Raw genomic sequence first — 16,862 nt, 5'->3', positions numbered from 1 at the left:
GTTCTCTTCCATCATTCTGTGCAGCTCAGTCATGTCTACACTTGATAAGAGAATTATGTTCTCCAGGTACGTAACCCAATTTAATTATATTATTCTCAGCCTGAAACTCAGAATGTGTAGGAAACTGGTTGAAATGAATCAGGCGGAGGCCCAGCTACAATTGTCAAATGTTTATTCACGGGAACGTTCTAAAGTCAAGAATTCAACACAATTCATTTTTATACTGACTTCTCACGCCCATACATACACACAAACATACACACACACGCACACAAAAACATACACACACACAAACATACACACACACAAACATACACACACACAAACATACACACACACACACATACGCACACACATACATACACACACATACATACACAAACATACATACAAACATACACACACACATACAAACATACGCACACACATACACACAAACATACGCACACATATACACACAAACATACGCACACATATACACACAAACATATACACACACACACATACACACACACACACACACATACACACAAACATACGTACACACATACACACAAACATACGCACACACATACACACAAATATACGCACACACATGTCCTGCTACGCACACAAGGTCTGTCTCACTACCCAGCCGACAGAGATAGTGACATTGTCCTTGAGACATACTCCCCGTTCTCTCCCAAATCTCTCGTCAGGTCGGCACCAAGCTCAGAAAGTCTGTGTTTAAAATAAAATAAAGACATATTGTTTTACCCTAATTCTGACTAGGAATTGTCACGACTTCTACCGAAGTCGTTGCCTCTCCTTGTTCTGGCGGTGCTCAGCGTTCGACGTCACCGGTCTTCTAGCCATCATTGATCCTTTTTTCATTTTTCATTGGTCTTGTCTTGTCTTCCCACACACCTGTTTTCAATCCCATTCATTACCTGTTGTGTATTTAACCATCTGTTTCCCCTCATGTCTTTGTCAGAGATTGTTTTATTTGTCAGTGTAGTGTGATTGTTGTATAGGTGCGCGTTGGGTCCTCGTACCCATGTTTGTTTGTTTATGTACATTTAGTGTTATGGAGCATACTCCGTGGACTTTATTAAAAGACTCAATTTTACACTCCATTTGACTCTCCTGCGCCTGACTTCCCTGCCACCTATTACACCTATGCATGACAGGAATACACATTTATTAATTACGATTTTACACATTCTAATAAATTCCATACAATTATATGTTTCAGGGCGGAATATTCGAATCATTCAATTACCAGACAATTCTCACCTATCAACACTCTACACTTGTCTGAGAGTGTAAGACTTATGAGGAAGTTCATAGTAAGTGGGTTGTTCCACGAAATGGGTGCCTTCGGCATCCCTTTGACATTTTCTGTAGAAATTATACAGCAATGTTGAATTTTAAATCATGTTATTTGTATTGCTTTTAAATCTTTTTAATGGATTTTTATCTTAAGACTTTGTTCTAGCTAGCTATTTGTGTAGGTAGTTATCAAGTAAACACAAATCACTTGCGCTTTAATGTAGACCACAAGGAGAATTCAATAAATCTACTTTATATATGAATAAAGGCTTGCTAAAGTTCCAAATTCAGCATTCTGACATGTCCCTTCAACCCTTTGTCAAGATTTCAACCCACTAATAATCACCCAAATTATACAAGTTTCATAAGCCTAGGTGTTTTGCTGCTTTGACAGTCATTTCTGAATATTATTATTGATATTCATGCGATTAGTGATGCAAGAATTTGGAGTTTTGGTGAGAAGAGCACCGGAACATAATCAGTCTTTTGGCGCATGAAGGAGGGCATGCGCTTACTATTTTTCCTTTCCTATTGAACATATTACTTTCTGCATGAAATATAGTTTATTTACATTTTAGAGTACCTGAGGATTGAATTAAAACATTGTTTGACTTGTTTGGATGAAGTTTAGCGGTAGCTTTTCTGACTCCTTTGCATGTTGAACGAGTGGATTACTGAAATCGATGGAGCCAACTAAACAAACTGTTTGGGATATAAAGAATGATTTTATCCAACAAAACAACCATTCATGTTGTAGCTGGGACCCTTGGGATTGCAAACAGAGGAAGGTCTTCAAAAGTAAGTAATTTATTTAAATCGCTATTTGTGATTTTATGAAGCCTGTGCTGATTGAAAAACATGTTGATGTGGGGCGACGTCCTCAGACAATCACGTGGTGTGCTTTTGCCGTAAAGCCTATTGTAAATCGGACAACGCAGTTAGATTAACAAGCTTTTAAATGATATAAGATACTTGTATGTTCATGAATGTTTAATATTACGATTATTTATTTGAATTGCGCGCCCTCCAATTTCACCGGATGTTGTCGGCTTGTGTCCTGCTAGCGGGACGCCTATCCCCATGCCTGAGATGGAAAAATAAATTTCTCCATAGGCTAAACATACCCTCCATGCATTTAAATCTTGAAAGAAGAGATATTTGAAAGTACATTTTTTAAAGGATTGCATGTTTCGAAGGCACACACCAACAGAAAACTTCACCCTATTTCCTCTTGGCCATACCTTTCATAAGGCAGAATCACATGGCTGAAGAGTGTAGAAAAACTGTAGATGCTCAACCCAAAAATACTTTACATGATTATATTAAAGTCATATTGCTGTCAACCTTGGTGCTGCTGTCTGTAAGAGTTAATGTTCAATAAAACATCTAACTGACTTAAGGGCTGGCTTTTGCCCCATGTACAAGATGTTTACTATTACTGCCAGTCAGTCTATGCTAACCTACAGTCATTACAGTATACAGCACAACAAAGATAAGAATGGTTGTACTCACTTTGCAAGTATTATATTTATTGGCAACTTAATAAAATGTGCCCAGTTTTGCCTGGGATGCTTGTGGTAGTGGATGGTTAAAAGGGTGGTTCTGGTAATCATATTTTCTGTGGATAATAAAGCATTGCAGCCAAAAGGTGTACAAGCCTTCTAATGACCATATGTCTTTATTTGAATATCTTAAAATTCCTCAGGCTTATCACATTTATTGTATTTAATGATCACAATAACTTTATTATAAGACTGTCCATAGTATGTTATTTGATGTACAGAGGGTGAACAGTGCTTTCTCACTTCAACAGAATAGTTATACTGCTCTCTAGTGGCCAATATCAGTCCATGAACCAGAAGTTACTAAACCATGTAGGATTATTTTAGGATTCATTTATGACTGAATTCACTCTCTACCTAGCATCTAATCTGCTTTATTCAGATTGCTCTGACCAAAGAGGTTGGTTAAATAAGCAATAAGGCCTGAGGGGTTGTGTATATGGCCGGTATAGGCCTATACCAAGGCTAAGGGCTGTTCACTCTCTATGGCTGCGTTGACAGGCAGCATAATTCTGTTATTTTTTCCACAACTTGGTCTTTTGACCAATCACATCAGATCTTTTCATGTCAGATCTTTTTCAGAGCTGATCTTATGAGTCAAAATACCAATTAGAGAAAAAAACAAAATAATTGGTCTGTCTGTGTAAACAGCCTTGGGTAAGGGGAGATTCTAAATCAAGAACAACGAAGTGATACAGTACTTAATAAAATAGAACTGTACACAAGTATTATACCCGTGGTATATCATCTCATATACACAAGTTTGGAATGTTAACCCGGTGTATAATTGTAGAGTCATTCATCCACTAGCTGAAGAACCCTCAAACTACAACCACATCATGGTGCCATAAGGAAGCCTAGGCAGAGATCTGCAGTATATGTGTAAATATGCCTCTTGAAATATTTTAATGACATTTTTTTACATTACTGTTTTTCATGACTTTAGTTTTTCTGAGCTACAATATCTGTAGTTTTTGACCCATGGAGTTGCTGGACTAATGGCAAGTCAGTTTGTTTGACTTGGCTAGGTAGTTAGCTAGCTAGCTGGCTATGCAATAATTTGAATGATGCCTCAATTCAGCACATTTGTTTTTAAAGGGGAAGTCTACAGTTGCTGCATTAATTTTGGGCTGCATTCCAAACACGTAAGAGACACAGCCTCTCATTTCAGCCCTCAAATTAGGTGGACACTTATGATGAGTTGACACTTGCAGGGCAAGGGAATAATTAATTAATTTGAAATGGACCGCCCTTGCCCGGAGATTCGTCACTCGCTTGTCCCACAATTGTCTTTTCAGTCATCATGGAACCACCAGTAACTGTTGTGTGTGCTTTATATGCACTACAGTCAATTATGATTGCATTTCATATCTTGGCCAGAAGGCAACGCATCTGCAGACATTGAATACTAGCCAACCGACGATATCAGGTAAATTGAAAATTACAATGTATAAGTGTGATGTCAGGGAAAGTTGTATGCGCTAGCCAGAGGCAATTTTAGCATGTAAATCTTGGTGGGGCAAAGAAAATAAGTGGGATGCATGCCAGAAAAGTCACTACACAACACTAAATATATATTAATTGCACTATAACAGTGACAAACCTTGCCCACAAACTGTTAGGGCCTACATAATGCTGTCCCAACATCATACCACTGCTACTACACCTGGCTATCAACGGAGCCTTGTCTGGCAGCAAAACAGTTAATTCAGCCTCATTTACTGCCTTTAAAAAACATAGCTGATATGGCTGACTTGCTTAAACAAATGTGGTTTCTACTGATAGAGCTGTACCAACTACGGCATAAGGGGATGACAAGCGGATAAGAGGCAATCCGTAATTTCGATTTAAGACATTAATGAGCGAGCTAGGATGGACGTATTCAATTTAACTATTTGTTTAGCACCTTTGAAATGTACAGCGACAGAATTCAGACCGTGGGCCGTTCTTAGTGTTCTCCCTGTACAAAGTCAGAACTGAAGGATAAATAAAGGGGGCATATAAACAGACAATGAAAGCACTTACAAAATTCAATGATTACATTTCTCTAAAACAGGTTATAGGCTACATGTGCACACTTTGTATTACTTTCTTAGCTTCAGTATACATATCTCCCTGGCATATTAAAGAATTTATGCAGCAGCATACAAGACATTTTTGGACATTGTTGTGCAGTGCTCACTAGAACAGGAAGGTGGCACGGCGGTTCTTCGTGGGCAAATTTTGTCATCAAATTCTGGAATTCTGTGCTTTCAAGACCACTGGGAACTCATTGATCTTCAGGTCGTAGCTATAGAAAGAGGCCCGAGTTCCTGACTTAAAATTACGATTTAGAGGACCGCTCAAAACGTATTTCCCAGTTGGAGCTCGTTTTTACCCAGAAATCTTGAACTCACTGAAGTGAAGTTGTCACAGTTCCGAGTTAAGTTGTTTTGAGCGCGGCACAAATCATGCTTCATTGACAGCATGGCCAATGTTGAATGTTTATCATTTTAACATTTGGAAAAGAGACACTTAATCCCAGATTTGGGACCACACAGCCACTCCACTGAATAGCAGACAAGTGATTGCTTTACAATGCTTGCAGTTAGCCACTGTCACTGATTCCTTCCAAACCACTCATTGTCGAATTTGTGATTTCCAACTTGTTGTGTAATGTTTGTCCAATGGCCGATGTGCACCGATACAATTTCTCTTCATTATTTCTCTTCATATGACAAGGATTAAAAAACTTTGGCAATAGATTGTTGACTTGACTCATGATGATGACTGCTAACTAAGATTTTGAAAGTATGATGTTGACAATCAAAGCTACTGTAGTTACAACGTGATTTGACAATTGTATTTTTTGTCCAATGACCCTGAGCCTTCTTGGATGGGCACTTCCAATGCAACTCTAAGGCAATACCCAAGGGGCTTGAATGTTTCCTTAGACTTGGCGGTGACATACTGTCCAGACGAGTGACAGAACACTGAGCTAATCATGGCACAACTAGAGAACATTACCAACACCTACGCACTGTATTTTCTGCTGGCTGCCCCACCACCACAGAAAGCACTGAGCTAAGCAGAATCACCTATATATTGGACCTGCCTTTCTCAAGAAAGCAAAAAGGAGACCATTTTTGTAAGTGGCTTTATTAACTCAAAGATTATAGATATATTTCTTTACATTGTTTGCAAACTGATATGTGACATGTATTAATGCCAAAATAACATGAACAACAGGTAAGCCCCCCCAAAAAATGTTAAATGTTTGTCATTTAAAAAAATGTGGGGCTGAAAACAGTGAATGACTGGTCTCCACTGGCGCTAGCTAACATTACCAAAAGCTAACCAAACAAAAACATTACTTTTACAATACATGTTTGTGCCGTCATGTGCATTCGTAGCACAATTTCTAACTTATTTACATTCGTTTTTACTTACACTTGAATGTTGACTTCTCCATATTGATGTTGGTTTTAAGTTTTGGTTGACTTCTTAGCAGATGTACAATCATGGAGAACTGAATTATAGGGGTGTTTCAGGCCCCGGAGTGAACAGAATTGTATACTCGCAAACTCGATAACAAACAAGGACTGAGGGGCTTACGTTGCCAACTTCCCTTGCTTTGCTAACTGCTTGGACCTATGGCAAAGATGGTTGCCTAGGATTCCCCCAAGGGCATAAGGCGAGGGTAAGTGGATGAGGGTGTCTTTTACATGTTTGAAATTGGATTTGTACATTAATAATATGGATTTGTACATTAATAATATGCAGTGCTGTAAAGTACTTAATTAAAAATACTTTAAAGTCAAACCCCAAAAAACAACTTAAGTATCTATACTTTACTATTCATATTTGACAACTTTTACTCCACTACATTCCTAAAGAAAATAATGTACTTTGTACTTCATACATGTCCCTGACACCCAAAAGCACTTGTTTCATTTTGAATGCTTAGCAGGACAGGAAAATGGTCCAATTCACATGTGCTCTTTGTGACAGAATGTTAAAATTAGGTGAAATAAATTCATTTTTGATAAAATTACACTACCAAAAATGCACTCTATTCATGGAATGACACATGAGCAATCTTAACTAGCACTAAGTGTCTCACAGACAAATTTTATCACATATCTACAAGAACCATCAAAACACATTTTGCACCATTGCTTAGACAGTCCACCATAGTGCTCCCCTGAAGGGTCATCCTCAGTCCAGTTATTAGGCGTATTACTCCCTGTGGTGTGTGTGAACCAGAATCTGTTGATGAAGTGAAAACATGAACACAAGGCCTCTCTTTCCCTTCCTCTTCTGGTCTAGTGAACCAGAATTTAGTGGGGAAATAGGATCACATGCAACCATTAGGTTTACATTGTAATTATGTTATATTTGCAATTTTAAAGCCTTTAAGTAACATCAAACCAAATATGGATTAGATGAAGTTGATTTGGCCAGTACATTTTGACAGTTGCCCCAATTCACTTCCATTAATTGTTAGCTAGTGGTGGCTAAAGTTAGCTGTTGTCATGATGTGGCCCTTTCTGGGTGTAGATCGTGGCTAGCCCCCCCCCCCCCCCACCCCCTGGTCATGCAGAAAGAGAGGGCAAGAGCACAGAGAGAGAGAACAAAGGACTAGACTTGGCCAAACTACTAAAACAATATTTCCACTTTTGAGAATGTGGGAATGGTCCGTGGACACTTAAGGGACAGTTAGAATGAGTGTGTTTCATTTGGTGATCCCATGAAGGACAAGAAACACACAATGGTATATCTTAACCTCTCTAGGGTATGTGGGACGCTAGCGCCCCATCTGGCCAACATCCAGTGAAATTGCAGAGCACCAAATTCAAATACAGAAATACTCATTATAAAAATTCAACAAGTTACTGAAATTAAAAACGATTTGCAATCCCAGACTCTTGGGAGTCGCTATTTGTGATTTTTATGAAGCCAGTCCTGCTTGAAAAGGTATTTTGATGTGGGGCTCTGTCCTCAGATAATTGCATGGTACGCTTTTGCCGTAAAGCCTTTTTGAAATCTGACAAAGTGGTTGGATTAACAAGAAGTTAAGCTATTAAATGATGCTAGAAATTACGTAAAACTATGACGAGAATACAGAAAACTTGTTTGGCTGTATCCGTGTCTTTGCCATATTGACAAGGTTAAAGCTACAGTCTGATATTCGAAGAAGCACAAAGTGGCCGCCCCTTATTTTATGTTTATTTTCCTTGTACGTTTTTGGTACTGTATAACCAACATTTGCATTTTTTGTTTTGTTTTGCACGGTACAATTTACTATATAGATTAGCTTATGTAAGTAAGCCTTGTCCAAGCCAGAACGGCCCATAGAACAAGAGACAGGCGTGACTGTTCTGTAGCGTGACTGTAGCAACTTGATGTACAAGTACAACCCCTGGACAGGACACTAGTCTGTAAAGAAGCCTACTCATCTATAAAATGTATATTTTTTCACATTGTTGTTGAAATATACAAATAACAGTCTTACCCTTTGTGGAATTGCCTCGGTTTCCACTCTTTCTTGTAGAGAGTATAATATCATCATTTGATGTCGTCTTCCATCATATTCTGTGAAGCTCAGTTATGTTTACACTTAGATTGTCTGGCTTGCAGTGAGAAAGGACTACTTCCTCTTGGCCGTACCTTCCTTATAACATATTGCAAAATCTCATGGTCGAAGTGTGTTCAAAAAGATGCTCAGACCATAGACTGCTTTGCATGATTATACGAACGACATGTTGAGTCAACCCTGATGCTGGTGTCATGTAAGAGCTCATGGTCAATAAAATATCTAACTGGTGGTAAGGGCTGGCTTATGCCCCATGTGCACATGTTTTATTATGAATTACTATCAGTCTATGCCAACCTACAGTCATTGCATTAAAATGTGTCCATGTTTTGCCAAGGGCCAACACAACAAAGATAATCACTGCAGTATACACGTTGACAAAATTATATTGGCATCTTAAAGTGTAGCCTAGTTTTTACTGGGATGCTTATTGTGGTAAGGATGGTTAAATGGGTGATTAGAGTGATAATATTTTCTGTTGATAGTAAAGCATTGCAGTCAAAATGTGTAGAAGCTTACTAATGGCCATATTTGTTTATTTGAAATATCTTAAAACTCCTCAAGGTTTACCAAATTGCTGCAATTGAATAAGCACAATAACTTCGCCATTAGTATGTTATTTGATGTACAGATGGTGAACAGTTTTCTAACTCCAACAAAATAGTTATACTGCTCTCTAGTGGCCAATATCAGCGCATGTTGCCAGAGTTTACTAAATCATGTAGGATTATTTTATAATGAATTTACGATTAATTTATGATTTAATTAATGATATACCTAGAAACCAATCTGTGTTATGCTGATTGGTCAGAGCAGAGGTCTGTTAATTGTTAGGAGAGAACAGGAAGTAGTTGAGTTAAAACCTCTTGGTACTAGGGGGCAGTATTTTCATTTTTGGAAGAAAACGTTCCCGTTTTAAACAGGATATTTTGTCAGGAAAAGATGCTAGAATATGCATATAATTGACAGCTTTGGATAGAAAACACTCTAACGTTTCCAAAACTGTAAAGATTTTGTCTGTGAGTATAACAGAACTGATGTTGCAGGCGGAAGCCTGAAAAATCCAATCCGGAAGTGCCCCAGGTTTTGAAAGCGCTGCGTTCCAATAACTCCCTATTCAGCTGTGAATGTATCATCAACGAGCTTACGCTTTCTACGTATTCCCCAAGGTGTCTACAGCATTGTGACGTATTTTTACGCATTTCTGTTGAAGAATAGCCGTAGGCGGTCACATTGAGTAAGTGGTCACATGGTGGCTCCGAGAGAGATTCTCCCGTAAAATACAGAGGTAGCCATTACGGTCATAGTGAAAAACGAATTGTCCCGACGGATATATTATTGAATAGATATTAGAAAAACACCTTGAGGATTGATTATAAACAATGTTTGCCATGTTTCTGTCGATATTATGGAGCTAATTTGGAATATTTTTCAACGTTGTGGTGACCGCAATGGGAAAAAATGAACTTTGGCTATCTACCTGGGTGTCTTGTGAGTGAAAACATCCGAAGTTCATCAAAGGTAAACGATTTAATTGGATTGCTTTTCTGATTTCCGTGACAAGGATGCCTGCTGCTAGCAAGGCATAATGCTTTGCTAGGCTATCGATAAATTTACACAAATGCATGTCTAGCGTTGGCTGTAAAGCATATTTTGAAAATCTGAGATGACAGGGTGATTAACAAAAGGCTAAGCTGTGTCTCAATATATTTCATTTGTGATTTTCATGAATAGGAATATTTTCTAGGGATATTTATGTCTGTTGCGTTATGCTAATTAGTTTCAGGCGATGATTACGCTCCCGCATGCGGGTTTGGGAGTCACAAAAGGTTTTAACACATGGTAGTAAGTGTGGCTAGTTCATCATTCAAAACCACAAAGAGTAATTGATCTCCATCCAGTGTTTGTCTAGTCATCCATCTACCATCTGATGAATCCCCAAACTACAAAACACCAATAACTTTCAGTGCCAGTTTGGGTCATCACAACTTTATCAAGTTCATTATAAATGCATCTCATTATTTCAAAGCATATCTATAATTGGGTTTCTCAACTCCACGATATATACATCTCGTTGGAGTTGGGTTGCAACAACTGTGGGCGGTGTGTACCTCCCACTACATCGAGTCACTTTCAGTCGATACGAGGAAACAGACGGTGGTTGTATTTGATGAAAGTTTTATTAAAAAGTATTTATTTCATCAAACAAAGAAAGGCACGCAGCTACATAGAACAAACAGGTGTCATGACGTTGGCCTGGGGGATAGGTTTATGACAGTCATAAATACCTCTTTCCCCCTTTTTCCTCTCTACCCTACTGAGGTTACATTTGCAAAACCCATAGAGACCCATAGCGTGCCCAATTTGAACTTCCTACTACTCATGCCAAGAATATAAGATATGCATATTATTAGTAGATTTGGATAGAAAACACTGATGTTTCTAAAACTGTTTGAATCATGTCTGTGAGTATAACATAACTTATGTAGCAGGCAAAACTCTGAGGACTAACCATTCAGATCTTTTTGTTGTTGTTGAGGTCTCTGTCTGTTCAGTGAGTTCTCATTGGGAAACGATATTTCTAAGGCACTTTTTTGCAGTTCCTACCGCTTCCACTGGATGTCGGCAGTCTTTGGAATTTGGTTGAGGTTATTCCTTTGTGCAATGAAGAAGTACGGCCATCTTGGAACTGGGTAACACTGTTGAGAGTTGCGCAAGACTTGAAAAGTAGCGTTGGTTTGTTGTCTTCTTGTATTGAACACAGATACACCCGTCTTCAATTTGATTGATTATTAATGTTTAAAAATACCTAAAGTTGTATTACAAAAGTAGTTTGAAATGTTTTGGCAAAGTTTTACAGGTAACTTTTGAGATATTTTGTAGTGACGTTACAGATGTCGCATGTTTTGAAGGAGCGTGCACTTAGCATGCTGACTGCAGGAATGTCCACCAGAGCTGTTGCCAGATCATTGTTAATTTATCTACCATAAGCTGCATCGAACATCGTTTTAGAGAATTTGGCAGTATGTCCAACTGGCCTCACAACTGCAGACCTTGTGTTTGGCGTCGTGTGGATGAGCAGTTTGCTGAACAGAGTATGAACAGAGTGCCCCATAGTGGTGGTGTGGTTATGGTATGGTTATGTTTATGTTTACTTTAAAGGGAATGCATTTGTTATGCACAGTAAATCTCTGATCTTGTCAATATCAGATTTCTTTTCAATTTACTGTAAAGTCATCAACATAATAGTACATTACATACATACAGTGCCTTGCGAAAGTATTCGGCCCCCTTGAACTCTGCGACCTTTTGCCACATTTCAGGCTTCAAACATAAAGATATGAAACTGTATTTTTTTGTGAAGAATCAACAACAAGTGGGACACAATCATGAAGTGGAACGACATTTATTGGATATTTCAAACTTTTTTAACATCAAAAACTGAAAAATTGGGCGTGCAAAATTATTCAGCCCCCTTAAGTTAATACTTTGTAGCGCCACCTTTTGCTGCGATTACAGCTGTAAGTCGCTTGGGGTATGTCTCTATCAGTTTTGCATAATTGTATGTATGACTGGATATCTAACCCTAACCCCTAACCCTTACCTCTGTGACCCTAATCTTTTCCCATTGAATGCAAAGTATTCACAAAAACATAAACTATGTAACAGATATTTTCCCATTGAATCTGTCTGTCTGTCTATGGGTGTGTCTGTCCGTCTAAGTGTCTCAATAATTTGCCAATAGAATTGTATGTCTGTCTGCATGTCTAATCCTTAACCCTGTGACACTCATATTTTCCCTTTGAATATAATGTATTGACAAAAACGTAATAGATTTCCTTATGCAAAAACGTGACAGGATGACATAATATCATATGTTTGTAGAGGAAACACTGTGTAGCGATGTGCGCTGAGAGTCAGGAAGCAAGTTCAGGAAGTGTGTTTTAATAAATAAACGGAACATAATACAAAACAAGACACTCGAACAGCACACAGACAAGAAACAATGACACCTGGGGAAGGAACCAAGGGGAGTGACATATATAGGGCAGGTAATCAAGGAGGTGATGGAGTCCAGGTGATTGTCATAATGTGCTGATGTGCGTAACGATGGTGACAGGTGTGTGCCAGAACAAGCAGCCTGGTCACCTAGAGGCCAGAGAGGGAGTACACGTGACACACTGATTACGTTTGGTGAAAAAGTGACTGTATTGTTGTACTTAGTCAATTGAAAAGGAGCTTAGAGTTTCGAAACAACTGCCTTTTTGTTTATCTGTTTTGAGTTTTGTACTAAGCATTGTGAAAATGTACCACATACTTGGGAAAATTGCACAAAAGCTATAAACATTTAGAAAGTTAATCTCCTACACTGTCTATAGTGCTTGCCTAGGTTGTCATATGTTTGATAGCTACATTCTTCCTGCCAGCCTGGAATTTATTCTCCTGCTCCAGGCATGGTATGGTACTCTGGGCCAAAGACGGGGAGAGGAAGAGAAGGTGGGGGGTGAGAGAGAGGTCCCCCCTGTTCATTTTAACCCCAAGGGAAGGCATAAAAATCAGGCTTCCTGCTCTACCGTGTCTTCCTGCTCTACCGTGTCTTCCTGCTCTACCGTGTCTTTCCACGTGTCCAAAAAGAAAGAGAAAACATTGGCACCAAGCCAATTTAAAGGGACGTCTAACAGGTCAATAGAATGAGTGACGTGTCGTTTCAGTGATTCCAATGAGACATTAATATGTTGTTTGGTAGGACTTTAGCTGAAGCGTCACTACTTTCATTTTGAGGTGGAAGGATTTTTTTTAATACATTTTTGAAGGGATGCCGATGTTAACATCCAAATTCCTAATGTCTTGGAAAACACTACCACTACCATTCCAGATCAGTTTCGGCTGCAGGCATTCCCTTTAATTCCTTCTTTGAAAAAGGTGCTATCTAGAAGCAAAAAAGTTACTTAACCGTCCCCATAGGAGAATTCCATGTAGAACCATTTCCAGAGGGTTCTACATGGAACTCAAACTAGTTCTACTTGGAACCAAAAAGCATTCTCCGCAGAACCCCTTTGAAACCCTTTGTTCTAATTGTGTAGTGGAGGTATGTACAACCCCCTATGATGCCCTGATAACGGAATAGGGCAGAGACCGCTACTATTTGGAACTGCCAAGAGTGGTGGACTGAGGTGACGGATTATGACATCGTGGGGCAAGCAGGTGAAAACATATCGTCTGCAACCCAAATGGCACCCTATTCCCTATATAGTGGACTGCTTTTGACCAGGGACATAGGAATCTGGAAAAAGTAGTGAACTATATAGGGAATAGGGTACCAGTAGGGACACATCCTTCGCCTATGACCGGAGTAAGCCCCTATGCGTGGCAGGCCGTGGAGACCATGCCTGTGGCTGCCGTCGGTAAACATACAGGCAGCCTCTGGGTCTCTGGGGGCTCCACTAATACATTAGCACAGGAATGTTGAAATGTTCTCACTGTTTGTGTAATCAGCCCTGCTTGGGTTGTGTCCACCTTTAGGATGGGCAGAGGAGAGAATTTAGACTTTATGTAAGGTATACTCCACTTGTGGTTTTGCCCACTTGTAGTGAGGACTCTTGTAAACTCAGTGAGTTTAATCGATAAGGCCTTAGCAAGGTTCTTGAGGTCAAGTTCCTAAATCAATGTTTCTCTTGCAACATTTTAGCTATATCACCTTACAGTTAAGCTGTATCTGAAGAGGTGAATCGGAAATAAAAAAACAACATCTCAGGCAAGGCCCTGGTGTTTTAGGTAACTCTAGATGTCATGATATGCTACACCTGAGTAGTTGTCTTGACGGACAGGAATTGGGTTGTCTCCCAAATGACACTCTAGTACCTATTTAGTGCACTATTTTTGACCAGGGCCCATAGGGAATAGGGTGCCATTTCGGATGCACCCACAGTTGGAGCTGATGAGGGTATTCGTGACTACACACTTACGGGCTGACGGTATCGTGTGCCGTATTCCGGATACATCCCATTCCTGATCTGTGGAGTGGCATGCAAAAGTCCTCCAGTTTGTTATTGAGGGTGAATATGAGGCTTTCCAATTTTGTATTTATTTTTTATTTCACCTTTATTTAACCAGGTAGGCTAGTTGAGAACAAGTTCTCATTTACAACTGTGGCAATATTCCAAATAGGGGTGCCTTGGCGATATTGGTTCTTTCCACCTCATGCATTGATGTACATTATCCCATATATGAATGGAATTGAGAATAATTGGATTGTCCGTTTTTTTCTTCAATGCCTTGGACCCGAAGTCGTGAATATATTTTAGATAATAAGGTATTGCATTTATGGTTTCAATACTCCTCCATACACAAGGATAGTCTGCTGTCTAAGTGAATGCAGTTGTGCAGCCCAGTAATACAGTCCTTGAGTGGCCCAGCCAAAGCCTAGAATCCCATTGAAAATCTGTTGAAAGACTTGAAGATTGCTGTTCACCGTCACTCCCCATCTGGGAATGGGAAAAATCCCCAAATCCAGATGTGCAAAGCTGAAACAGACATACCCAAGATGGAATGCTGTAATTGCCACCAAAGGTGCTTATATAAAGTATTGACTTGGGTGTGAATACTTATGTAAATGAAATATGTATGTATTTTATTTTCAATTTGCTAGAGTTTCTAAAAACGTGTTCTCACTTTGTCGTTATGGGGTATTGTGTGTAGATGGTTGAGAAAAATATATTTCATCAATTTTGAATTCGAGTTGTAACACAAAATGTGGAATCAAGGGGTATGAATAGTTTCTGAAGGTACTGTACATCTTCATATGAGGTAGTCCAGGACCTACAGCTTTATAGGGTAAGTGTAAAACAGTCAATTTGACTAAGGTCTTTCTATTCCAAATACATTTGGAGAGCTGGCCATTTATTCTATTCAAAAAGTTGGATGGAATTTAAACTGGCAGGGCCTGTCAACCTTGGTAGTATATTTATTTTGATTATGTTGACCTTACATAACATAGAAATGGGTAGAAATCTCCATCTCTGAACATTGGCTTCTATCTTATTTATTCAGGGGGAAAATGTTGGTGTCCTGGCCAGGAACAACTCCAACACCATCATCAAGTTTGCTGACGACACAACGGTGGTAGGCCTGATCACCAGCGATAATGAGTCTGCCTACAGGGAGGAGGTCAGTGACCTGGCAGTGTGATGCCAGAGCAACAACCTCTCCCTCAATGTCAGTAAGACCAAGGAGCTGATCGTGGACTACAGGAAACAAGGCACGCCCCCATCCACATCGACGAGGCTACAGTGGAGCAGGTCAAGAGCTTCAAGTTCTTCGGTGTCCAAATTACTAAAATGTTGGCGAAGAGGATGGCTGACGTTTTAAATGTTCCTGACTGATTGTTCTTTTTTGTATGTTTTTTTGCATTGTTTGTAACTTATTTGTTTAGTTATTTTGTACATAATGCTGCTGCCACCATCTCTTATGACGAAAATAACTTCTGGACATCAGAACAGCGATTACTCACCACAAACTGGTTGAACCTTTATCCTTTAACGAGTCCGACAAGAAGGACATACTGCTCTCCTGGGAACAGGCCCAAATCCCGGTCATTTGCGTGAAGAAAAGACTGAGGACAAGAGGACACATACATTGGGCTGCCGGGAAATCCGTAGGTTGCTGACATCCACTTGCTAACATGCAATCATTAGAAAATAAAATGGATAACCTACGATTACGATTATCCTACCAACGGGACATTAAGAACTGTAATATCTTATGTTTCACCGATTCCTGATTGAACGACAACACGGATAATATAGTGCTGGCAGGTTTTTCCATGCACCTGGCAGAACATAAATGATACTTCTGGTAAGACGAGGTGTGGGTGTGTGTGTATTTTTGTCAATAACAGCTGGTGTGCGATGTCTAATATTAAAGAAGTCTTGAGGTATTGATCGCCTGAGGTAGAGTACCTTATGATAAGCTGTAGACCACATTATCTACCAAGAGAGTTCTCATCTATATTATTCATAGCCATCTATTTACCACCACAGACTGATGCTGGCACTAAGACCGCACTCAGCCAACTCTCTAAGGCCATAAGCAAACAAGAAAATGTTGGCGTCCTGGCCAGCGACGCTCTTAGTTGCCAGGCAAACTTAAATCAGTTTTACCAAATTTTTAACAGCATATCACGTGCAACCAGAGGAAAAAAAATCTAGACCAAGTTTACTCCACACACATAGGTGCATACAAAGCTCTCTCCCACCCTCCATTTGGCAAATCTGACCATAATTATATCCTCCTGATTCCTGCTTACAAGCAAAAACTAAAGCAGGAATTACCCATATGCTCAATATGGAAGTGGTCAGATGACGCAGATGCTACGCTACAGGACTGTTTTGCTAGCACAGACTGGAACATGTTCC

The 16,862-nt window shown here is 39.5% G+C and overlaps 1 long non-coding RNA gene across 1 annotated transcript; it reads left to right on the top strand.

Moving 5' to 3' along the window:
* The first annotated feature begins 1,780 nt into the window (after positions 1–1,780).
* On the top strand, positions 1,781–16,306 carry LOC135549052 (uncharacterized). Its single transcript, XR_010456924.1, has 2 exons — positions 1,781–2,109; positions 15,499–16,306. It is a non-coding gene; the product is annotated as an uncharacterized LOC135549052 (long non-coding RNA).
* Positions 16,307–16,862: the final 556 nt, after the last annotated feature.

Source organism: Oncorhynchus masou, chromosome 12, assembly GCF_036934945.1.
Source record: "Oncorhynchus masou masou isolate Uvic2021 chromosome 12, UVic_Omas_1.1, whole genome shotgun sequence".
In the NCBI taxonomy this organism is placed as follows: domain Eukaryota; kingdom Metazoa; phylum Chordata; class Actinopteri; order Salmoniformes; family Salmonidae; genus Oncorhynchus; species Oncorhynchus masou.
This window is presented reverse-complemented; position numbering and strand designations above follow the sequence as displayed.